The following is a 25,760-nucleotide window of genomic DNA, read 5'->3' on the forward strand; positions in this document are numbered from 1 at the left end:
AGCTTCTCACGACCACGCACGTCTGTTATGCACTGCGTCTTACACACGTCTGGTTTTGAGAAAAACTGCGACACCCCTATTTATAGGTTTTATCATTAATGTTGATTCTCATTTAAAGTAGTTTTTGAACTATTTAAACAAATTTTATATAGCAAACAACGTATCGGTAGCAAGCGTTGAACGTTTTCCTTCCGATTTATGAAACAAGATTGGCAATCCGTTTAGTAGAAGAAAAGTTATTAACGTTCAAAATGTACGTAACGCTTTCGCTAATATGCACTACTATCGCTTTCTCGCTCGTTCTCGTGGCGTGCATGAGCCTTTCCTTTCCGTCCGACTTCTAATGGCTTAACCAAAATTAATATCCCGGCTTTCCCCCACCAACTGCTCTCGTCAAGCAACCCAATACGAATAATCATAGGAACAAACATGTAGTGGACCTTTATATAAACTTTTCATTATTTTATTGTTCATTTGCTGCACCATTTTGACGGCTCTGTGCGGGATGGGCTGAAAATTTTCACTTTTCCGAGTCGTTTTCGAAAGATTTTTCAAAACACTATTTTTCCGTTGATAATGAATATCCTACATATTCCAAAATTTAATACAACATTGGTACAAATATTTTCGACAAAATGCCGAAGAAATTGATTAAATCCATTCAGTACAACAAAAGATATAAGCGTTCAAAATCTTACATCATTTTTCTTCCGAAATTTTGAAAAGGGGCCCCTATATTGAAAGGTAAGTCGTTAGTCACGACAAAAAACTGCAAAAAACGCCATTTTTACGCATTCAAACATTCATATCTTGGAAACTAAACATCAGAATCAAAAACAAATTAATAGCGTTCATACTGTTTTTTAGTTCTTTCATTTAAAATTGGTTTGGATAAGATCGGTTCAGCCATTGCTGAGAAACACGAATGAGAATTTGTCCGTTACATACACACACACAGACACACACGCAGACATTGTCCCAAATCGTCGAGCTGAGTCGATTGGTATATAAGACTCGGCCCTCCGGGCCTCGGAAAAAATCTTGAAAGTTTGAGCGAATTCTATACATTTCTTTTATAAGAAATGTAAAACATGTTCTTTTTAGTTCATCAATTTTTTTTGAAAAACATTTTTATACGTGTTTTGATCCCTTGATGTAATTTTGAAACTTTGGAATGAATAATCCTTTCCTCATAGAAATTATTTCATAAATGATTAATTTACTTTAAATGATGAAAATTTTCATCAAACTTTGTAAGGATATATGTGCTCGAGTAATTATTTTTTATAGTACTAACAATCCATACAATTCCTTATAAAGTGGTGAATTAATTTTACATGCATCAAAATTTGCTCGACATTCAACGCAAGAAATAGTGCTGGGGAGACTTGAATAAGATTTTATGGGAGAATTGACCAAGTGGAACAAACTTAACAATGATTGAAAATCTTGCTTGTGATAATTAAAACTGGATTCAAACCACACTGTGCACCCAACATTTTTCTAATAAATTCTTCTCATAGGTTCATACACTCTCGATTACTTGAAATACATGTGTTTTGACAGGGCAGCCCTAAGTTTGCGCCGTTAAACCAAAAAAAATGATCCATAAAAAATTGAAAAACGATCCATTAAAAAGTTGTTCATGTTCCATAAAACAAAACTGAAAATCCCTAAAACAGTGTGAATGATCCATAAAAAAGGATGATTTGATCCATAGATTATGTAAAATTGAACCATAAAATGGTCGCAAAAGAGCACAAAAATAGTAATAAAAGAACAATTAAAATCAACCGATGCCCCATAAAAATATTGGAAATGTTCCATAAAATGTTACATTTTGCGCCATAAATTAACTGACATTGATCCATCGAATATTAACAATGTAACACGTCACGTCGATATATTCCATAATATCGACAAAAATGTTCCACGGTCTTACAAAATGGAGCAATAAAATGTTAGAAAAAATTCCATAAATTTGATGAAAATGATACATTTCATTGACTATATATATACTATATATACTATTAATACTATATATACTATATATACTATATATACTATATATACTATATATACTATATATACTATATATACTATATATACTATATATACTATATATACTATATATACTATATATACTATATATATATATATATATATATATATATATATATATATATATATATATATATATATATATATATATACTATATATACTATACAATTAACATTTATAGAACATCATTTATATCTAAGGACTAGTACTAGAGCTATGACTATCGAGCTTAGAAATAATCGTTTTACAGCACTACGTGACAGGTGCAAAACGAAAACATTGGAGCAACGATTGAGTAGACGGCACATGCCAATGAATGGTTGATTATTGCCGTAATTAGTTCTGGTGCGAGGGATTCTTAAAAAAGAAAAAAATCTAAGAATACGACGATGCATGCCAAAATCCACAAGCTGCAGAAGATCAGAACAATCGATTCTTGATTGAAGCAGATCAGCAATGAGAACTGTCTTAGCAACGCCTCGACGAACAGACAGCAAATCAAGGTCGATAAGTTGACAACGGTCTTGGTAACACGGTAGGTTTAGCGGGTCCCTCCACGGTAGCTTACGAAGAGCAAAGTGAAGTGCGCTGGACATCGATTTGGTAATGAGGTGACCAAACCACTGCTGCATATTCGAGAGTAGAGCGAACCAGAGCACAATAAAGTACTTTCAAGCAATGTATATAGCTGAAGTTTTTAGTATCTCGAAAAATGAATCCAAGGAGCTTGGAGGCCTATGACATGACGTATTCTATATGATCCTTGAAATTTAGTTTGGAATCTAAAATAAGTCCTTTACAGAAAATTCACGCTTAATAATATTTTCCGAAATATTGTAGTAGTATGTAACTGTTGAGTGTTTGCGGGTGAACGAAATAACAGAACACTTTGAAGCATTCAAAACCATCCTATTCACTGTGCACCAATTAGTGAAAATATCTAACTGTGATTGTAAGAATTCAGTGTCTTCAGCATTTTTGATTAGATGGTATAACTTTAAGTCATCGGCGAATGATAGTTTCAGACAATTTACTGAAAGGTTCAAATTGTTGAGGTAGAGCAGAAATATAAATGGCCCAAGATGACTGACTTGAGGAACTCAAGAGCTGATAGCGAAATAAGCAGTCTCCAATCGTTATAGCCATTTCGCGACCAGTAAGGTATGACTGAAGCCAATCCAATAAAGATCCACTGAATCCGAGCCTATCCAACTTTGCAACAGTTATTCTATGGTTGATCTTATCAAAAGCTGCCGATAAATCGGTGTAATCGTCAACCTGTTGACGATTTTCTAATGATCGAATAATGAATGATGTGTATGATGTAAGGTTCGTGGAAGTTGATCGACGAAGCATAAATCCGTGTTGAGTCTCGGATATGTAATTAGAACAGTTGTGAGTAATGAAATCTAGAACGATTATTTCAAAGAGCTTTGATACAGCACATAATGAGGCAATCCCGCGATAATTAGAGATCACGGATTTGTTGCCCTTTTTAAATACTGGGAAGATATACGACTTCTTCCATGTATCAGGGAAAGCTCCAGACTGTAGAGAGCTGTTTAACATGATTGATAACGGTATCAGTAGACTGCTAGAACAGTTCTTCAGTACTACAGATGGAATTCCATTCCATGGGCCAAAGTTTGACGATGATTTTAGCTTAGAACACGCTGTGCTTACCATGCCACATGTAATAATAGGATGGGATTCAATTGCAGAACGAACAGGGACGATTCTGGCAGCCTCAGAAACCTGTTCACTGATTAATGTTTCTTCAGTGAAAACACTGCTGAAGTGCGTTCGGAATAAGCTGCATATGTCGGGCAAAGTAAATGATTGAACGTCATCAAGTATCATGTGAGTTGGTAGTCCAGTTTCATTTCTCTATTCGTTTACGTGGTTCCAGAAGCTTTTAGGGTTAGTTTTCAGACTATTCTGGATGCGACGAAGGTAGGCAAAGCGAGCGCTTTATTCAAGCGCTTGTAGCGGTTGTTAAGGTGCAAATAATACGCTCTTTAATGAAGAGAGGGATGCTTCATGAGTCTCTTAAGGGCGGACCGCTTGACACGTTTATAGCTTTTCAGAGTTTGATTGGACCATGGGGGATGAATTGGTTCACGACTATGCTATATTTCACCCTAAGGAGGAAAATTTGGTAAAAACCAAAATTTCTCACTAGGGTGAAAATTTGTTGGTAAAAACCAGTCTTTGTACAGGAGGGCACAAATCCTTATTTCATACTATGTTGCGTTTCGGCTTCGCCTCATCAGAAGCCGAAACGCAACATAGTATGAAATAAGGATTTGTGCCCTCCTGTACAAAGACTGGTTTTTACCAACAAATTTTCACCCTAGTGAGAAATTTTGGTTTTTACCAAATTTTCCTCCTTAGGGTGAAATATAGCATAGTGCTTTCGCATAGGCCTGCTAAGCCAAGACAAGTTTCGGCTTCACTTGTGTCTCATCGGCATAAACAGAACTTCTGCTCGAACGGGACATCACGTTTGATCAGTCGTTTGATTGAAACACATAGTGTGTTTTAGTTTTAAGGGATTTGCGTCAAGCCGGCGCTAATCTATTCCGACAATGTGTTAGTGTCGGTTTCTGATGAGGCGAAGCCGAAACGCAACATAGTATGAAATAAGGATTTGTGCCCTCATGTACAAAGACTGGTTTTTACCAACAAATTTTCACCCTAGTGAGAAATTTTGGTTTTTACCAAATTTTCCTCCTTAGGGTGAAATATAGCATAGTGCTTTCGCATAGGCCTGCTAAGCCAAGACAAGTTTCGGCTTCACTTGTGTCTCATCGGCATAAACAGAACTTCTGCTCGAACGGGACATCACGTTTGATCAGTCGTTTGATTGAAACACATAGTGTGTTTTAGTTTTAAGGGATTTGCGTCAAGCCGGCGCTAATCTATTCCGACAATGTGTTAGTGTCGGTTTCTGATGAGGCGAAGCCGAAACGCAACATAGTATGGTTCACGACGGTTTTTTAGTCCGAACTGGTCGATAGCATATAACGTTATGTGTGTCCATAACATAGCTGCAGAGTTGTAGTCGCAGTTGGATAAAAGAGAGGTTGTCACGGTAAAGATGGACTTGTCTGTCTATGCCAAGACACATGCTGGTGAGCTCGGGTGATTCGTAGTTATGCTGCCTAAGCTCGACCCTCATTAGCAGAAGACAAAAGTTAAGCCCGTGCGATATTAACCCTAGAACGTTGCACTTGCGTTTTCCACCCTAGAACGTTGCACTGGGGTACAAATGTACCCCACGCGGTTGATCGCAATTTTCGCAGTAAAAATTCAAACAAAAGAAATGTATAGTACATCATTTTCTTCGTTTTTTAATTGCGAAAACAGCTGTGTAAGAAAAAATACGGAATTAATTGAAACAATGATACATAAATTGGTTTGAACAACAAAATTGAAAAAATCGCGTTTTTGACTTTTTTCACAAAAATTACGATAATTTTGCGAATTTTCAACCGATTTGAAAAAAATCTAATGATTCTAAAAGTTGGAAAAATGGTCTAGAAACGCTATAAAATGAAATTTCGAATATTTTGAAAAAGTGCAATTATTTGGAAGAGTGAAAGTTTAAAAATCCGGTTTTGGAAAATGCCACTAAATGGGGTGGAAATTGAAATGAAAAAAATATTTCTGATCAGTAATACAACAGTAACACGCAACGTTACTGTTACAGCAGATACTGTGCGCAAATTATACTTGCGAGTCATTATTTTGAAAAACTATTGAAAATAAACAATAAAACGATAAAAATCAGCAAAAATGAGAACGTTTTTTTTCTTCAAAATTAAATTTAATTAATTGTATACATGAATAAAAACGAATATATAATGCTAATTGTTACTTACGTAGTAAAATAACCAGTATTTAAACCGGTATTGTCACGAATCACATTTCCATTGACAGCACGAAACCTGACGAAACACTAACGGCAACCGTACACTGGGGTACAAATGTACCCCACACCAACTTTAACACCTGCTTCCACGAAGGCTATAAGCAAACTGGCTATACCACTTTTTCCTACTCTTACTAGGAACTCTAAATTGTATTATGGTTAGGGTCCCAGGTCAGTAAATACCAAATTCTCGTTTTCACATGGCGTGGGGTATATTTTACCCCAGTGCAACGTTCTAGAGTTAAGCCTGTTCTAATGACCCTGCCACTTCTAGTTTTCCGATCTGTTTACTTCATATTCTTGCTGTCACTTGAGTATGGCTCTAATTTTCATAACTTTCCCTACCCAGTAATCTCCAGCAAATTGAATATCGTTAAAATGTAAAAAAGAAAATGTGACTAACATAGTCGAAATAAAAAAGAAAAACCCGTTTTAATCCACCTAATGGTGCAATTGTGCCTTTCTCATTTATCCAAACTACAATTCCATGGCTAGTTATATTTAGTATAATGGTGGAACTGTCTATTAGATATTCAGTGCGATTTCTACATACGTACAATGAATCGACAGCTACGAACTTGAGTTGCTATGAATGGACGCTGAAACACTTGAAACTAGCGCGGATCCAGGAGGAAGGTTCGGGGGTTTGGACCCCGCCAAAATTTTTCAACTTGTTAAGAAATTTTAAATTAGTCTCTCAACTCAAAATCATTTCAAACCAAATTTGTCACTGGTTTTTCAGTACCACTAGGAAAGTTTATTCTAGAGGAATTAGAAAATTTTATTCACGTGGAGGGGTACTTGATGAGGGAATGGCGGTTTAGGGAAGGGTGGTGAGTGATGTGGGGGTTGCCCCTCACCGTATCCCCCTAACTACGACCTTGTTAAAATACAGAAAACCTATGTAAGTCAAAAAAAATTAGGGATTAGGTTGACAATGTTCAGAGTGATTGCATAACCTTTCTATAGGAGAAATGCAAAATGGTAGTAGCTGACTGAAGGGTTGTACCTTTCATTTCAGACTAAGTTTGTTCAGCCATCTCTGAGAAACAGTGGTGACATTTTTTTCCACATACACACATACGCACATACACACACAGACATTTTACGAAAGGAAATGTAAAGAATTCTTTGCCTTCTGCAGAGTAGGAGTTGGGCGTTGCACCCAAGTCTACCGCATGGTCTATGGTAGAACATAACTCATCATCATGTTTTACCGCCGACACCGGCTTCAACTTAGAGCTTCAACAAACACTTCAGTCGCGTTAGAGGACAACACTTTATATGCGACCGTTTGTGTTCATTTTGGTGTTGTCCCCTAACGCAGCGTTTGCAACGGTCATGAAAAAAATTTCATTTAAAACACAGCAACGACGTCATATAACAGTTTTAAATTTTAAAACAAAACTGTTCGAAATTATAAAACAAAACGCTCTGCTGATGATGTGAATGTTTCAGTTCCAGTTCTACTTTGAAACTCCTATACAAAAAAACTCTCCTGAACATGCCCTTATGTTCATCGCTGTTCTGTATCGTTCACAGTAAGTTGTAAATTTTTGTTCATTTTCGGGTTTGTGAACGGTTATGTGCGTGAAGATAGATGTAGAAAATTTTGTTGAACATTTCTGTATACGAAACATAGGGTTTAGATAGGTTACCGTTCTCCTTTTGCTGCGAAATGGGTGCTGATTATGCTGCGCATAGGCAACGACAGCTATGTGGTGATGCAGATTTTGTTTTGGTCGTGAAGAAGGCAGCCATTATAAAAAAGTGACGAACCACGGCGATCAACAGACGGCCGTGAATAATTTTTTTCAGGACAGTTTCCCGCCACTAAGAAAATATTTCAGAGCGGGCTTGCGACGGCAAGCCGGCCCGTGGTTCGGGCACTAGTAAAGTGTACGGTGTCGGTTCGCCAATAAGGGTAAGCTAAACGTAAAGCAGTGCTTCCGCTTCCCCGTCTAAACAAAAAGATAAACAAACAAATCTAAATTTACTGGCTTCATTTCCTCCACAAAGGTTGCTTCGTTCTCCTTGTCAATTAGCTATAGAAGAGAGCTTGGCTCATTCGACTTATCCTCTATGGCGAGAACGGCCGATGTCGTTCCCCATGGGAAGTGCACTATGATGGCTTCCGGGATCGTTTGCGGTTCCAACAAAGGAGCCAAGCTCACATCCCTAGCTAAACGCCAAGGACTGCGGTCGGAGCAGCCAGCGACATTCCGGGAGAACTCGGACGTTGTAGTCCCGGCCGGTCGGACGAAACCGTCTTTCCGCCAACAACAGCAGATCCACAAGCAGTAGAGTGTAAAGAGAAGGAAGAGGATTTAGAGGAAATAAAGTCGGTAAATTTAGATTTGTTTGTTTACCTTTTTGTTTTGTTAATAAAATCCGAAATTCTGATAGAAGCACCTATACCGCCCTGACAAGAAGGGTCCGTCGAGCAAACAAGAACCCGAGTAGTGGGAAGCCGCAACTTATAATCATCAATAAAATTTGTTCACAAACTTTGCGGTAATTCCATTAAGCTGCGTCAATTTTGCTTCGCTAAACACGGAAACAATGTCCATTTTCTTCTTCAAAGAAGAGTTTTTTTTTCAAATTCCTTTGAAACGCATGTTTTGGATACTCTTTGCAGTTATTTATCAACATCTCATGTGAACATCCGATCGACGTAACAGACTAACAGTACAGTTGTGCAATAGGTGTGGCTGAAATATAAATTTAGGAAGGTTTAGAAATTAAAAAAAAAAATTTAAAAATCGAAACATTTACTTGTTAAACAACAAGTAAAATTTGTGATCTTTTAGATTTTTCTTATTTCGACTTTGGTCGTCTGTTACCCTGAAAGTATACGTATTCTATATTTTTGAACTGGTTATCGATTGTATTGATCGGATGATTTTCTCACGAGGTATTAACCAATAACCAAACGAAAAACAATCAACGAAGAAACAAAGAAAAAAATCAACGTGAAATTGTTCCAGGGAGAATCATACCATTGAAAGGTCAAAAACAGGTCTCACAAGTTACATCAGCCGACATAGTAGCATTGGCCGCTATGTGCTGCGCTGTGGGAGTTCGGGGCTTGGTATTCACGAAAGTGTTTGGATGACTTCCACAAATTTCGAAGATTGTTAGTTACATTTCAACAAGTTCTCAAACTCTATTCAATACTTGTAATGCTTGACAATCACGAATCACACATGTTTCCGAACGACTTGAGAATATGTAGCGATAATGCGATTACAATCGTTTCATTGTCGTCACACACAAGCCATAAATTGCAACCTCTTGACCGTACTGTTTTCGGCCCTTTCAAGTCGTACTAAAATACTGCTTTGACGGAATATAAGGTTTTTCATCCAGCTGAAACAATAGATATTTACAAAATTCTGCAGTTGATTACTACTGCTTATCTCATAGCCTTTCATCTCGACTATAACCAGAAATGTTTCAAATGCAAAGGAATTTGGCCTTTGGATTCCGGAATATTCACCGTGTGATGGATAGATAAAATCCGAAAAATGATCAATTTAATGCCAAAAATAATGAAACAAACATTTGATACTGTTTCATTCACCAACCAAAGTTGTCATCTACTCTGTAGAGTTAAATGTTAATGGTTAAATGTTCACATATTTTGCGTTTTCAAGCGTACATGAACAGTAAGAAGTATGTTCAGAGTAGTTTTTCTTGAAAAACCTAGTCAATACTCCAATAGAGAGATATTCACAGGGTCAATGAAATTGAAAATGAATGGAAAATGATTGAACTACTCGGCTGTTTGAATGAATTGTGCAAACGAACAAATGCGAATTGAGCATAGTAGGGCCTGATTTGAGATTTGTTCCTCCTTCAAGTTCAAAACAACCTGTTGAAAGTTTGCAGCTCTGGACAAAATTATAGTTTTTCAACTTTTCGAAAATAATTGTTGAATGATATTGCAATTTCGAAAATAATTGTTGAATCATGCATTGCATGAAAATCAACAGTTTTAAATAATTTTTAACGCATTTAGGGATGCAAATGCGACAAAATGTCCAGTAAACTTTATTTTTGGTTTTGGCGTAAGTGTCAATACCTTATTTTTAAGATTTTTAATAGTATCCAACTAGGAAAACAGATTGAAACAGCGAGTTGAACAAAGCAATTATGTGAAAAAATTACTCCAGAGGCTGGATTCGAATTTGCAACCCTTGGAACTCTGGACCAGTACTATGACGTCCCAGAAAGAACACATGATTATCAGATTGGCGACGGTGATCGCACAACAGATTCTAAGCGAGATCACACACAACCGCCACTGCCACCAACATATTTGATCTACTTAATTGTCCCGCTTGATACTAAGTCCAGATTTTTTATTGTCTTCTTGTGTCTGATTTTAGTTCATTACCCATCGGACTTCGATGGGTCACAGAGCTAATGGAGGTCGATTTCTAGTCCCTTGCCTAGTTAACAGAGGTATGTCGGAAGTAAATCCGCCGCTCGAATTAAATAATTAGTTCATTTTATGGGTTTTGACGTAAGTGCAAATTCCTTATTTTTAAGACTTTTTTAGTTGTATCTAACGGGCAATGTGTTGGGTGGCATCGGGGGTTGTGTGTAAGCTTGCTTTAGAGGCAGTGGCACGATCACCGTCGCCTATGCAAAAATCATTTTTTTAGATTATAGAGGTTTTAACCTTAAGGTCATTCGCCTCTTCGGGTTAGAAAAATCTCTTATGAAAAATTTCTAACCCTATGTGCGGGGTTGGGACTCGAACCCAGGTGCGCTGCGTACAAGGCAATCGATTTACCAACTACGCTACGCCCACCCCCCTGCAAAAATCATTCCTGGGATATCATCATGGCCCAAAGACAGCATAAGAGTTTGTGCATTGGGCCGGAGTTTCAAAGGTTGCAAGTTTGTTCATATAATTGCTTTCTTTTAACTCACCATTTCAATCTGTTGAATACAAACAAAAACGAATAAATGTATTTTTTCAACTTTTCGGAAAGTAACTGTTGGGCTGATATTGCCGGTTACTAGAAATTTGAAATAAATATTTTTGAATATTTTTATCGTACGTGGGGGAGGTATTTATTTGGACGCATTTGCTTCCCGAAGTGCGTTTAAAATGCTCAAAATTATTGATTTTCAACTCCTACTAATCGCAATAACATTCAACATTTATTTTCGAAAAGTTGAAAAAAGTTTGAATTTTTGAATTTTCAAAACCTCTTATTTCAAATAGCGTCTAACTTTTCATTTATCTGCCGTTGCATGGTACCTAAGCGAACAAACATAAGATACAGGTCAAGCTAGAAAACCAACGATCAAAAGTTCGTCATTATACAGGTTCGAAAACATTGTGACCGACACCACCTTGCACGTGTCAGAGTAGTTATTCGCATTATCAGTGTCGGGACAGGTCACGCATAAAAATTCCATGATATATCCCGAGATTAATACATTGATGCATGGAAGCCAACAAGTATGAGACATATTTGATTTGGCAATAGAGCGTGAATGAATGATTTCAACTATGGTGCAGCGGATCATACTAAGCAGGAATAAGTACCTACCAAAATCTCCTATGCCCAACAGAGAACTTCATTACTATTGCTTTCATCAAACAAAGGGACCGATTACGTTCAACATATCCACTATAATTTGTGTCCATTTTTCAAGCATTGAGGCTTACAAAATCAAACATTGAAGCAGTCAACACAGTTTCTATCAAGATAAATGTAGCGAAATAATAAAGAACACTACTCTCTCTTTTTCCATCCACCATTTTCCATACACTTGTAGAAGAGATGAAACAGCCCGTCGGTAAAATTTAAAAATTAAATTTCCTATTTTTCCCATTTATTACCTAATTTTATGTGTATGAATAAACTGAGAGCCTCTATGGTTCGGTGAAATGGAAATCCCTTTTGTTTCTTATTGAAGCTAGAAATTTGTCAATTGCATTCGATAATTTTTCTTCAAATCAAAAGTTTTTAATTAGTAAAAATTGTAATCTGTCGGGCCTCCAAAGAAGAGTAAAGTTAAGCATCGAACAATACGATTTAGTTCAGCCATCGTTATAAAATCGCGAGAACCATACGAAAATTTAATATCAACACAAACTCTATAATGTCAAAGAATATTATAATTAATATTGCTCCGTGAATTACCTTTCCACAATTCAAGACAGCAACTTACTAACAACACAGCTTAATGACGTCCTTATTGATATCCTAAATGGTGATTTAGTTGATATTAGAGAACAGGTTATCTAATTTTCACTAATCATATTAATATTAATCACCAACACTTCATATAGCAGTGGCTCGAGATGGGTAGCGTTAAGCTTGTCAACACCAATTTTACCCTACTCCAAACCTACACAACTTTCTGCGGAATCAGATTTAATTATTCATTACACTTCACATAAAATCTCCCGTTTCATCCGCTTTAAGCAAGGTACATTATCTCCACTTTCAATTTTAATAATTCTTCTCGCAACCGCTCCGTCAGCACTTTCCAGCACTCATCCAGTGATAAAGAACATCTACTTCACTCCACTTTTCCCCCTTGTTTGAGATTCAATTTGGGCGCTTGTCAGTTATATCGCCTCGTGATTTCACATTTCGTAAAATGCTTATCTGATTTGACAAAACCCAGCTTTAAAGCCCCACGTTCTCATCTGACTCAAAAAACAGCACAATTAGTATTAAATTCCTAGACGAATTCCTTTATAGCAAGTGCCCACCACACAAACAAACAATCGTCCGTGCCGTTGAAAGAGTCCTCGTTCGCAGCCGGCGAAAAGCAGAAATCCGCGAAATCCACTTGAGATTTTGCAAGAACAATAAGTTTCTCAGCACTTGAGTAAATTACTTGCGGACTCGTCTTCTCCACCTCACACGACAGCCAACATCAGCCACACGGATATTACTATCTTCCTTCTCGTAAAGCAGCAAACCACTCATGGATAGCATTAAGAGATGGGACACTGTTGACAGAGAGGTTGACACTGCCGACTAGTGAGGACGAAGGAGAAGCACTCAACAACTGTCACATTAACACTCCGGATCCGGAAATTGGCTCCTCGAGAAAACATCCACCGTACCGAAGCTCAAAAATCAGACTAAAGTTGAGCGGTCGGAACCGCCAAGACAGGACCAGAAGACCACTCCAGATGATGTGTATAAGCTTATCGTCGGTTTCCACGTTCGGACCGGGAAAGGAAAAATCGTGCTCAACCGAGAGCAAAAAAGTAAAGATACACATCTCATCTCCTATCTACGCTGGTGTTGTTGTTGTTGTTATTGTTGATGGTGGTATTGCAGCCACAGTCGGCGGAAGCTGCGAAAGACTGAACAGGGCTGTGAGAATGAGAGGATATCCTTACCCGCTACAGGGATACCACAGACAGTGGGCTGGATGCGGAAAATCATTTATCCGAAAACTGTGAAGTTTTGTTGCAGTCGCCTGCAAATGATTCTAAGGCTCTTAGCTGAAGCCGAGATGTGGCCTTTTGCAGCATGTAGGTAGAGTTGGATGATTACGAGTAGAAATATTATACAGTTTTGGAGCGACGCTTGACCCTTGAACGTTCATGGGTAGCATATCAGATTTAACCCCCACCACAACTACACGGCGGGCTGCCTAGAACAAAGCTTTAATAGCCTACCGATCGCCAGCATCTAGTTTAACCCATCAAACAGCCTTTTCGTTTACTGAGGCAATTATGATAATTTACTTTTAAGGTACGCTGGCTTAGATAATTTTCAATTATCTTTATTAGGTACGTTGGCAAAGTGAAAACCCACATTTTGGCAATTAATCCTTTATGCCAAACACTGCCGAAAGCTTTTTCAGTGTCTAGAAAAGCGACACTAGTGTAACGTTATTAAAGTTAGTTGGTGAGTAGTTGAATGTCCAATACGAAATCCAAGCTGCTGAATTCTAATTGATATGTGGCGTCAGTGTAGTTAGGATATTTATTTTTGAAATAATTGATTGATTAATGAGACTAAATTAATTGGTCGATTCCTCTGCTAGATTTTAATTTGGCTTCAAAAAATGAATAACTTGGGCATGGAAATTATGCTAAGTCAAGACATTTGTTGAATATTTTGACCAAATATCTCAAGTTTTCTAAGAAGAATGTTAAAAATTCCATCATTACTTGGTGCTTTTATATTTTTAACTGTTTTATAATGTAGTTGATCTCCGTATATTTTCTTTCAACAATTTCATCTAGAGACAATTCTTGATTTAAAACATTTTCATATTTTTGTAAGATTTCGTTTTTAATAGGACCTACACAGACCAGACGAGAGAGGGGTTCGGCAGGGGCAACTGCCCCGGAGCCCATACGCTCTCTGGGGGCCTGCATTTTTACCTGAAAGAAAAGTGTAAAACATATATGGCGCTTCCATAAAAACATTTGATTAGGTCATGGCTATAATCGTTTTCCTGTCTTATCTTATAATATCTTAATCCATATTAGGCTCAAATTTCACACTATATGAATTATATATAACTGTTAACGGATACATAGTGTACTAGCTACGGTTCACCATTCGTTCTCGTCTAGACCTGTGCGCCGCCGCACCACGCCTCCGCCGCCGGTAATTTTTAACGTACGCCGACGCCGAACGGTAGATCGGCGGCGCGCCGCCGATGCATTTTTCCCGCGCCGACAATTCTCGAACTCTAAAATTGTTGACTCATAATTTTATCAACAAATCTAGGAACATTGTCCATGGGCCGAATATACGACGTTAACTGATTGATGATTTATCACATCTTGATCATTATTTGGTATTAGTGATCGTCAATTGGATTACAAAATTAAAATAATCTTGATATTTTCTCGAAAACCATTACGCGACACTCGTTATATAATTCAAAGATCCATTCTTGCTTCGTCAACTGGTTATCCTGGTTATCATTGTGAGCATATAAGTTTCAATTCACCATTCGTGTGCGTGAAATGGTCCACAAATTAAAAAAAAACTTCCACTTTCAAGATATATGTGCCTGAAATTTACGATTATGTGCCTGATCCTAATCTTTGCACGTAATCAATTTCACTGGAACGCAGCGTATTATTCATTGATTTTTTAACCGATTCTTAATTCCTAATATGCTACACACGATTCACCAGTCGAGTTCGTGAAACTGTTCATGATGTAATTCATGAAGTAATTAATTTTTCACATAATCTTATTATACTTACGTAAACAATTACAAGGAACTCAGACTATCATTCATGGATTATTCGCTCTGCTTTTTGGTTTTAAAATTTCTATGTGAGCTATTGTGTACAACTGCTAGCAACCAGTCTCATAGGCACGAGCATTAGATACAAAGACATTACTAGGACCTGTAACCCTGTTATTCCTTTGTTAAAATTCAGAGAAATGTTCGGAAATAAATGAAACTGCGCTGAGCAAAATACATTACCTAGCCACAATTCATGTCCGTGAAATAATTTAGAAAACTATAAGACACGTGACTCTGTGTAAAAAATCCAACGGTAAGCTCAAGACTAAAATATCACGATAAGACGACGAGAATTTACGAAAATCGTTGCACGTCGTTCAATTCTTGACTGTTTTAGTCAATAAAGCTAATACAAATCAATGTTTCATCGAGTTATGAATTAGAATCATAAAAATATTAAACATATTCAGACACAACCACCTACTAAACATTTCAGTACAATGTCTTTTTTTACGTGAACTAGTTTTGTGAAAACGCAAAATTTATTTTCAATGCGAGGTTTATTTATAATTGATTGAATCGTCACCTATTTTAATTTTTTTTCCCGAAGAATAGTTGAGCAAAGTGATCTTGACTTTTCGCGACGCTGGTGCACAGATGTGACAATGCAGAGGGTAAGATTTAACTCCGCTAGCGAATGACGGATCCCAATAGTAGCATGTCTGTAATAACATACGTACATGGAACTATTGAGATCCAGAGCTACAGGTCCAAAGCCCTGGTAAAGGAGGATGGTTGTGATGATCCGGGCCGAGATCACCACGTAAAGCAAGGTAGGGCATAACCCCAATTCCAAGGCGTGAAGCGACCCGTGCCGAGGGATGAGTGATCGAGGGGGTGAAAAAGATGCTCGATCGTTAACGGAGCCTGTGGGGTACCTGGGCAACCCCCACAGTAAGCGTCCCTTACCACGCTAATGCGGAGCTCTGGCGTGGCGGACATATATTTCTCGCGCTACTCGTGGGACTATACATGGAGGCAAATAAAAATAAAAATAAACAGACGGAGGTGCCAAACCCCTTCGCAAGAGGTGGTTTGGCGAGGTCTCCTCCCCGTGGGGAGAGTAGTGGAGCGATGAGTGCTGCACCCGAAAGCACCAGTGACCCCCCAGCAGCGGTAGGCAATACCCCTACCAATGCATCGGAGGGGCCAATAGCTGCGATGCGCAAAGTAGCGAAGCAACTCGATGCTATAATCGACTTCGCTAGCGCAAAGCAGAACATAGCCAAGGAGTTGAAGTTGAGCCTTCTGGAGCTCCGGAAAGCTGTTCGTGTGGCAAGACAGGAACAGCAGGCATATGTTGAGAGGGTGGAATGTCGGGAGAGGCCCGACAGAGAAACCCAGACAGTGGCCTCCAATAGGGAGGAAAGAGAGAAGGTCAATAGAGGTTCACAGACAGTGGCCTTTACCTTCTACGGAGCAGCCACGTCGATCGGAGCGGCGACCGAGTTCCCCTCGAAGGGAAAAGGAAAGGGCAATCGCAAGATGGCATCGAATACGAAGCGCCCTAGGAAGTCGCCAGGAGAGGGTGCCAAAACCGACACCACTCGGCGTGCAACCGTCAAGGTCAAACGCCGCCTGGGTGAGGTAAGCGAGGGCGAGAGTGACCTCGCTGTGGAGAGCGATGGTACCAGCAACCCGACACGACCGGGGCAGGGGGGCTCAAACCCCTGGACGCTGGTTACCAAGAAAAAGCCGGCACCGAAACCGGAGGTACCGCGGCCTGCGAGGAAGGCCAAGGACAGAGGCGAAGCCTTGTGGTTAAAAACCGACAAGGACAAATACGCCGATGTCCTTAAATCGATGAAGGCGGCCGAAAGTCTCTCGGCCCTTGGGCAGGATGTGCGTAGCGTAAGACGCACCAATACGGGAGAGATGCTCCTGGTGCTGAAGCGAGGCGCACAATCAAGTGCAGTATATAAGGCCTTGGCCCAAGAGGTCCTTGGTGAGGGCGCCCAAATCAGGTCGCTAGGTGCGGAAACAACTCTCCAGTGCAAGCACTTGGACGAGTTCGCGACCGCAGAAGACGTCGCCGCAGCCGTCAAGGAGCAATGCGGCGTCACAATCGAGCGGGCCTCTGTGCGATTGAGGGACGGACCCTCTGGCACCCAAGTAGCCTACCTCAGGCTACTGAATGCGGATGCCAAAAAGGTAACCGAGAAAGGGAAGCTGAAGATCGGCTGGTCGGTATGCCCTATTAGTATACCCCAGCCGCCTTCAGTGGACAGGTGCTATCGGTGCCTAGAATCCGGCCATAAAGCTTACGAATGCAAAGGCCTAGACAGGAGCAAGCTATGTCGTAGATGCGGCGAGGAGGGGCATAAAGAGCGGGGGTGCACTAAGGCATATAAGTGCCTTATCTGCACCGCTAAGAAGCAAGCCCATAAACATGCTATGGGCGGACCTTCGTGTCCCTTCGGCGAGTTAAATAAGAAGAAGCCGTGAGAGTCACACAGCTAAATCTTAACCATTGTGCAGCAGCCCAACAGCTGCTGTGGCAGTCGGTCTCGGAGTCGAGGACAGATGTCGCCCTCTTATCAGACCCGTACAGCATCCCTCCCGGCAACGGCAATTGGGTGTCGGACGGGTCTGGAATGGTGGCAATCTGTACAACGGGAAGGTTCCCGGTTCAAGAGGTAATACACCCCTCCGCCGAGGGTGTGGCGATTGCCAAGATCAATGGTGTGTTCTATTGCAGCTGCTACGCCCCACCAAGGTGGCCAATAGAACAGTTCTACCAGATGATCGACAGGCTCTCGTCGGACCTCGTGGGCCGGAAACCGGTAGTAATAGCGGGAGACTTCAACGCTTGGGCAGTGGAGTGGGGCAGCCGCTGTACAAATAGCAGGGGTCAAGCGCTAATGGAAGCGTTTGCGAAACTCGATACTGTGCTAGCTAATGATGGCTCCGCTAGTACATTCCGTAGAAACGGAGTGGAGGCGTGGATTGATTTGACCTTTGCCAGCCCGAGTCTGGCTCCAGGCATGGAATGGAGGGTAGACGAAGGCTACACCCATAGTGATCATTTAGCAATCCGCTTTAAGATCAACTATGGTGTGCAGCATCCGAGGGCGGGAGATCCCTGTCAGGTACGCGGGTGGAAGTCCAATCACTTCGACAGCGAAGCTTTTACCGCGGCCCTGGGACTGGAGGCCAACACCGACAGTCTAAGCGGGGATGCGCTGGTAGCTGTTCTATCACGCGCGTGCGACGCCACTATGCCGAGAAAAACACTGCCAAGAAACGGTAGATGCCCGGTATACTGGTGGAGTGCCGAGATTGCAGCTCTACGGTCAGCCTGTCTCAGAGCTAGACGTAGGATGCAAAGAGCTCGCACCGAGGATGCAAGAGAGAACCGCCGTGAAGTGTTTCGAGCTGCGAAATTAGCCCTTAACAAGGCTATTAAAAGCAGCAAGAGAGCGTGTTTCGACAACCTGTGCGAGAGTGCCAACGCGAATCCGTGGGGTGACGCCTATCGGATTGTGATGGCCAAGACCAAAGGGGGCTCCTCACCCCCAGAACGGTCTCCGGACCGGTTGGCAACGATTATCGAAGTACTCTTCCCGTCTCGAGCCACAAGCCCCTGGCCACCTGCACTACGAGACAGTGCGGGCACGGTCGAAATGGTGGCTCCAGTGACGAACGAAGAACTACTCGCAGTGGCTAAATCCCTAGCAATGAACAAAGCTCCAGGGCCGGATGGAGTTCCGAACAACGCTCTCAAGGCAGCGATCATAGCGAACCCGAACATGCTAGCTATGCAGAGATGCCTTGACGAGTGCCGTTTCCCCAATAGATGGAAAAGGCAGAAACTGGTGCTGTTGCCGAAGCCCGGGAAGCCGCCAGGCGACCCATCGGCGTACAGACCAATCTGTCTGATAGACACGACTGGCAAACTGCTTGAGAGGATCATCCTCAACAGGCTCACCCCGTACGCGGAAGGTACGGACGGTCTGTCAAGCAACCAGTTTGGCTTTCGGAAGGGTAAGTCCACAGTGGACGCTCTCAACTCAGTGATAAATACTGCCGAGATAGCGATCCAACGAAAAAGGCGAGGTATTCGATACTGTGCGTTAGTGACACTTGACGTGAAGAACGCATTCAACAGCGCAAGCTGGGATGCCATCGCGCTCTCGTTACACCGGCTTAGCCTACCGGTGGGTCTGTACCGGATCCTGGAAAGTTACTTCCAAAACCGCGTACTGATATACGAGACCGATGCCGGTCAGAAAAGGGTTCCGATTACCGCCGGAGTCCCGCAGGGCTCGATCCTAGGCCCGGTGCTATGGAACCTCATGTATGACGGGGTTCTGAGACTGAAGTTCCCTCCTGGGGTCAAGATCGTCGGCTTTGCTGACGACGTAACCTTGGAGGTCTACGGGGAGTCAATTCCTGAGGTACAACTAACCGCAGAACACGCGATTAGCACGGTGGAGGAATGGATGAGCGCGAGAGGCCTGGAGCTCGCTCATCATAAGACGGAGGTAGTTATCGTCAACAACCGCAAGTCGGCACAACATGCAGTTATCCATGTGGGAGAAGTCGCGATCACTTCACAGCGAAGTCTGAAGTCTCTCGGAGTCATTATAGACGACAAGCTGACCTTCGGCAGCCATGTCGACTATACGTGCAAGAGAGCGTCGACTGCTGTTGCGGCACTATCGAGAATGATGTCCAACAGCTCAAAGGTGTGCGCCAGTAGACGTAGGTTACTGGCAGGCGTTGCCGTATCTATCCTCAGGTACGGCGGCCCGTCATGGTCAAGAGCACTGAGGGTAACCAGTTACCTACAGAAACTGGAGAGCACCTACCGCGTGATGTGCCTCAGAGTGATATCTGCCTACCGCACGGTATCACACGATGCATCCTGCGTGATAGCGAGCATGATGCCAGTCGGGCTGGTCATTCGGGAAGATGAGGAGTGCTTTGAGCTACGTGGAAATAGGGGAGCCCGCGAGCGCACCAGGGTGACCTCGGTCGCCAGATGGCAGCGTGAGTGGGACAACTCCTCGAAAGGTAGGTGGACCCACCGGCTGATACCTAGCATATCGAGCTGGGTGGGAAGACCCCATGGGGAAGTTCACTTCCACCTGACACAATTCCTGTCAGGCCATGGCTGTTTCCGTCAGTACCTCCACAGGTTCGGGCACGCGGAGGTCCCAGTCTGCCCGGACTGCCCAGGTGTAGATGAAACTGCCGAACACATACTGTTCGTATGTCATCGGTTCGACGTCGAAAGAAGAGCAATGCTTGACGTCTGTGGCTGGGACACAACCCCGGATACCCTTATCCAGCGGATGTGTCAAACGGTGGAGAAGTGGAACGCAGTCTCGGCTGCTACCATCCAGATTGCCAGTAGGCTACAGGTAATCTGGCGAACCGAGCAACAGACGGCGGGCACGGCTAACTAGTGATTGGTTAGCTGGAGCGAAAAAGGCCAAGCGCAAAATAAGAGAGTGAATGGTCTGTTCATGCCGAGGTAGGTTGGCGCAGCGAATGGCAACCGCGTAAGGGGTAAACCCAGCCACCCCGAAGCAAGACAGAAGAGTGAGTGTATAGGCGTATAAGTGGACTGCCTCATGCCAAGACGGGAGGGTCGTAGCTTAGTATGTTGGAACTAAGCTATCGATGCCTCATGGCGTGGCAGAGGAGTGAAAGGGTGAGCATCCAAGTCAGTCTCACATTGCATGTTAAGGGTGAGCATAAAAGTCAGCCTCACAGGTTGGTAGAGGCTAGCACAAAAGTCAGCCTAGCAAGGAATGAAAAAGGTGAGCACAAAAGTCAGCCTCGCATGGTATGTCAGAAGTGGGGCCTAAGGAAAATGTCCCACATGGGATGCCAGAGGGAGTGACAAAGGTACAATAGAGTGGCACGATTGAGAGTGAATCAGGTGATAGGGTGAGCACCCAAGTCAGCCTCACATGGATGGGTAGGGCGAGCACAAAAGTAAGCCTAGCAAGGAATGAGTAAGGTGAGCACACAAGTCAGCCTCGCATGGAACTTAAAAGGTGAGCACAAAAGTCAGCCTCATGTGGGAGTGTTTGAGAGTGAATCAAAGAGTGATTGAGAGAGCACCCAAGTAAGCCTCATACAGGATGTATGATCGCGTGAGTGAGAGTGAATGAGTACATTCAGTACAGCCATCCCCCCAGAAGTAATACCGAGAGGTAGTTCCTGGGAGGAATGATGGCGGAGCCCAATGGAGTTTAGTCGGTATTAATGGCTGGTCACCATTCGAGTCCGACACGCCCCCAGTGCACCCCGTGTGGTAGATTGGACCCTACCGTTAGCACGTGTACTGGGCTAGGACATAAAGGTCTTCTCCATTGTAAAAAAAAAAAAAAGAGGGTAAGATTTCTAGTCTCATAAATTATTCATCGTGTGATCTAGCCCCACTCAAGAAAGATTTTCAGTGTCAGTTGCACCAGCCCGGTATCACAGACAAATAAGACGTAACACGAGATGAATTTTCATCACTCGTAGAAAAAACGGTCGATTTCAATTACAAATCGATGGCGTTAGTGAGATTTTGACACAGAGCTAATTGCGTTACTTAGTTTCCGCACCCACCCGAAAACGTTACGGTCTTTTTAATCTCATGCAAACCAAAACAAACAATATGGGCCGAAAATGTGAAATTCATTCTTGTCGAAGTGCCCAAGGTGGAAGTTGTTCACAACCATTTCTTAAGTTACAACACGATGCCGATCGGTGAGTAAGCACATAACAGGACGTTAGTAATTTAATTGATTCGGTGTATCGAATGTATGCAATGGATTAGAATTCGTTGGTCCCCGGAACTGCTGGAGAAATTGGCGGGGTGCAGGTGCTACAAAAACTAGAGAACGCTCAGACCATTTTCAATCATACTTGTTTAGTGATCAGTTTCAACCTAACAGGAGCTAACACGTCAAGTCGTGGAATGATTATGATTGATAGTAACTGTATATTTAGGTTTCGTCAGGGTGTAGATCTGTATTATTCCAGCAAATCGAGCATACTTTGCACTCAAGATAGAAGCAGACCGTACGTTGTAAGAATATGTAGTGCCAGGGAATCGTATTCCTTATCATTGGCGATTTTGTACTTACAAGAAGTAAAAGTAAACACCAGCCTGTAAAATGAAGTAATGTGTCTACCTTGAAAGGTGTCCTTACACGATCATTAAAAGTGACATTTCTGCGCAGTAATGCCAATAATAACGCCTTGTGTTAGGGTTCCTGATATCTGCGCGATTCTTAAAGAGCGACGGTAAACAACCCAGGGACAACTTGACAGATAGTTCTTGTTTCATATATGCACCACCGATTTGATGGTGGCGCTAGTATGCCTTCTCTGTATGAGTACCACGAAACAACGAAACGAAAAAGTTTCAAGAGAAAAGCGTGTTTCGTTATGTGTGTTATGAACGCCGTCAATGCGGCTAGAACAACATTTAGAAAAAGCTTATTCCAAAATGTGAATAAAGAAAACTATTATTAGAGCATAAATTTATCCCTAACTGAAAACCGTCAGCAAAGTTACGTAAATCTTATTATATAAAAGTCGTTGTTTTTAACAACCGGCTCTCTTCCCTCCTAAACATGTTTTGGTTTTCTTGTTGTGTGAAGTTTGAAACCGTTAAATCATTGGTGCTTTTTATCTCGAGAAATGTAAATGAAAAACATTTTGGCCAATGAAAGTACATCACCACCAAGCTTAACCATTCGTTTAGAATAGAATTTGTGTTTTTATTAGGATTCTAGCAGCAAAAAGAAATGGTAGAAATGGTAGAAATGCTTAAATTGATTATTTTCCACAGATATGGAAAATAATAAATGGGATGCGCCTTTTTCAAATTTTGCTCCATTCGAGCCGCCATGACATCACCAAATCACCCCACAATTTGCTTATGAATTCAATATATGGGAGCTGTCAATTGTCCCCGGGCTTACGGTAAAGATGACTAAATAGAAACAAAAAACAATGAAACGACAACAATTAATTTCCTCAAACAAAACAAAAACTGTTTTACCGTTGCTTAATTTCCCAAATATAGAACAATAAATAATTATTATGGGTCATTGAAATACAGTCGTTACTCTGCATTCTTCAAATTTGTCCATTGCAATCATTATTTCATGCGAAGTCGCAGTATGCGACATCGCCATTTTTTCTATTTCGTTCTTCAAATTTTACAACTGTAAAAATAGTTCCACCTTTCATTTATTATCTTGCATTTGGCAAGCAGGGTGGTCACTATTGGAGCATCAGTTGAAAAAAAAATTGATATGGTTGCGAGAATTACATTTTGTGCAATGTGTTCAACAGATGTCGCTAGTACATCGTGGGCGATGATTTTTTAGATTTTCTTCAAACTGTAACGTTTGTTTGTGTGTGCTGTGAAGTCTGTTACAATAGCAACCGAAAATTTGGGAAAGGAATTGTACTGTTAAGAAATTTTTTTTCCAACGGCGTGACGCTGCCAACGCCGCCGCCGCCGGCCAAAAATGTCGCTTACGCCGCCGCCGATTAAAAATGCATCGGCGCACACCTCTATTCTCGTCAAATAGTTCATAAAATGAAAAAAAAATTATCGTTTGACGAACTATTTCACGAGAATGAATGGTGAATCGTAGCTAGTATACTATGCATAAGTTTACAGTTCACGATGCAGGAAAGGATCCATGAATGATTTTGTGAAAAAGTTTCAATGCAAATATTAAGACTGCACAAAAATGCATAACACACAAATTAGATCATAAAAGTGGATTCGATCGGTGGTATCTTGTAGTTTGTATATTAGATCTTGATCAATATACTACGAATGAGAAATTAGTTTACGGAGTGAAACAAAATCTATGCAACATATTCTGAATGTTATGCAATAGTTCACGTAAAATTATTAGGACGAATGACTGAGTTGATTAAACTATGAGCAAGATGATGAAAGTGTAAATCATAGGCATATCTTCTAAATTAGTGAACTGAACTTTTCCACGGCAACGTAAACAAGCATTTGATTGAGATATTAACTAAACCAGTTCACAAAGTTAAAATGAAGAATATTCTGAGTTTTGTAAAATTGTTCCGGCCAAAACATTAACACTGCACCCAGCGTCGCATATTATATGAACTATGTCATGACAATGGAAACTTATTTTATGGCTTTGTAAAATATTTTTCCTGCATAAATGGTGAATCGATATCAATATACTGTAAATTAGGAATCAGATAATGAGGTATAAATGGATTGTTGTATAATAGTTTGAATTTTGTGAAATAGTGCACGAGAAAGTATCAAGACTGTTTGGATTTTGTGAACCAAGTCACCACCACGGCAACCCGAAATTTTCTCAAATCAATATTTTACGATTATATTGGAGATATTGCAAAAATGAAAAAGTTGGAATATTTTAATGCGTAGTTGGGCTAAAGATTTAAAATAAAGTAGTTTAGAGTATAACAGTTATACCGAAAGGGTTTCATTGGAATATGTCATATGGAACCAGTTCGCTAGAAAAGTTAAGCCATTAACTTCAAAAATCCAAACACCTCGAACCGATGGATCGGTAAATAGCTTAAAATCGCACGCATATATCATGTTATCGAGATGTCAAGAAGCTTAAGATAACCAAACGACATGAAAAACGGCACAGCAGAACCAAAGAAGGCAAGGATGGTATTAAACTAGTTCTTGCGTCGACCTATTATTTCGATGCAGGATATGGCAAAAATGACGAAACATTTAATTTTTTTATATATAAACCGCCGATATAATCAACGAGCACTCAGGTAATATGATCTTCGATCGCCGATCAGCCATACTAATTTTAGAGACGACAGTTAACCTTCAAAAAGGCAAGAGGTCTCAGAGACCCGGATAGTCACAGCTCTCTAGTTTCAATGCACTAGTAATTCAAAATACATATGTTCGAGTGTTTTCGGGCTTCTCTCTCTGAAAAAAACGACAAAAAAGTCTCTTGATTTCATTGGATCTTAGGAGCGATGTTTTTTGAAGTCACAATTTTAGCTTGCATTTTTGAGAGCTTACAACATTGTTTACCCCTCGATGCATCTTTGCTTGGACTTCAGTTTGTACACAATGTTCCCCGCAATCCATCGTACGCTTACTTCACATCCAATCTAGTTATAACATAGCATAGCACGAACACCTGCACAAATCGTAGATGGAGTTGCAGAATTGAGCATATCCATTGTCATATCAGACTTCGCCACGATCTACAATGACGTAGACCCGCTCAACTCCACACACCTGGCCATGTCCTTACAAGCGTTTTTATTTCATAATAGTCCTGTCATCTACTTACGGAAAACGCTCGGAACCGAAACAGTTTTCATAGATGACGGAGATACGAAAAGGCGATAGAAATGTGCCCACTTACAAAAATCCACTATATATAAATAAATCGAAAAGCTCTTACTCAGTTTTCCGCTACTAGAAGTTTCTTCAAGCACCGAGAGTAGCTTCGTAGTCTTCCGAAATTCGTTTGT

The 25,760-nt window shown here is 41.1% G+C and overlaps 1 protein-coding gene across 10 annotated transcripts in view; it reads right to left on the reverse strand.

The window, feature by feature from the left end:
- LOC131690966 (cell adhesion molecule Dscam2) overlaps positions 1 to 25,760 on the reverse strand; it is a 352,778-nt gene that overhangs the window by 280,051 nt on the left and 46,967 nt on the right. For 3 of the 10 annotated variants that reach the window (XM_058977073.1, XM_058977068.1, XM_058977069.1), the window contains exon 1: positions 12,164 to 13,129. The exons of the other annotated variants lie outside the window; for them this stretch is intronic. The gene's annotated coding sequence lies outside the window, so the exon portion shown is untranslated. Of the gene's footprint in view, positions 1 to 12,163; positions 13,130 to 25,760 lie in introns of those variants that run through there. 10 annotated transcript variants of the gene reach the window in all.

This window comes from Topomyia yanbarensis, chromosome 3 (assembly GCF_030247195.1).
Source record: "Topomyia yanbarensis strain Yona2022 chromosome 3, ASM3024719v1, whole genome shotgun sequence".
NCBI classification, from domain to species: Eukaryota; Metazoa; Arthropoda; class Insecta; order Diptera; family Culicidae; genus Topomyia; species Topomyia yanbarensis.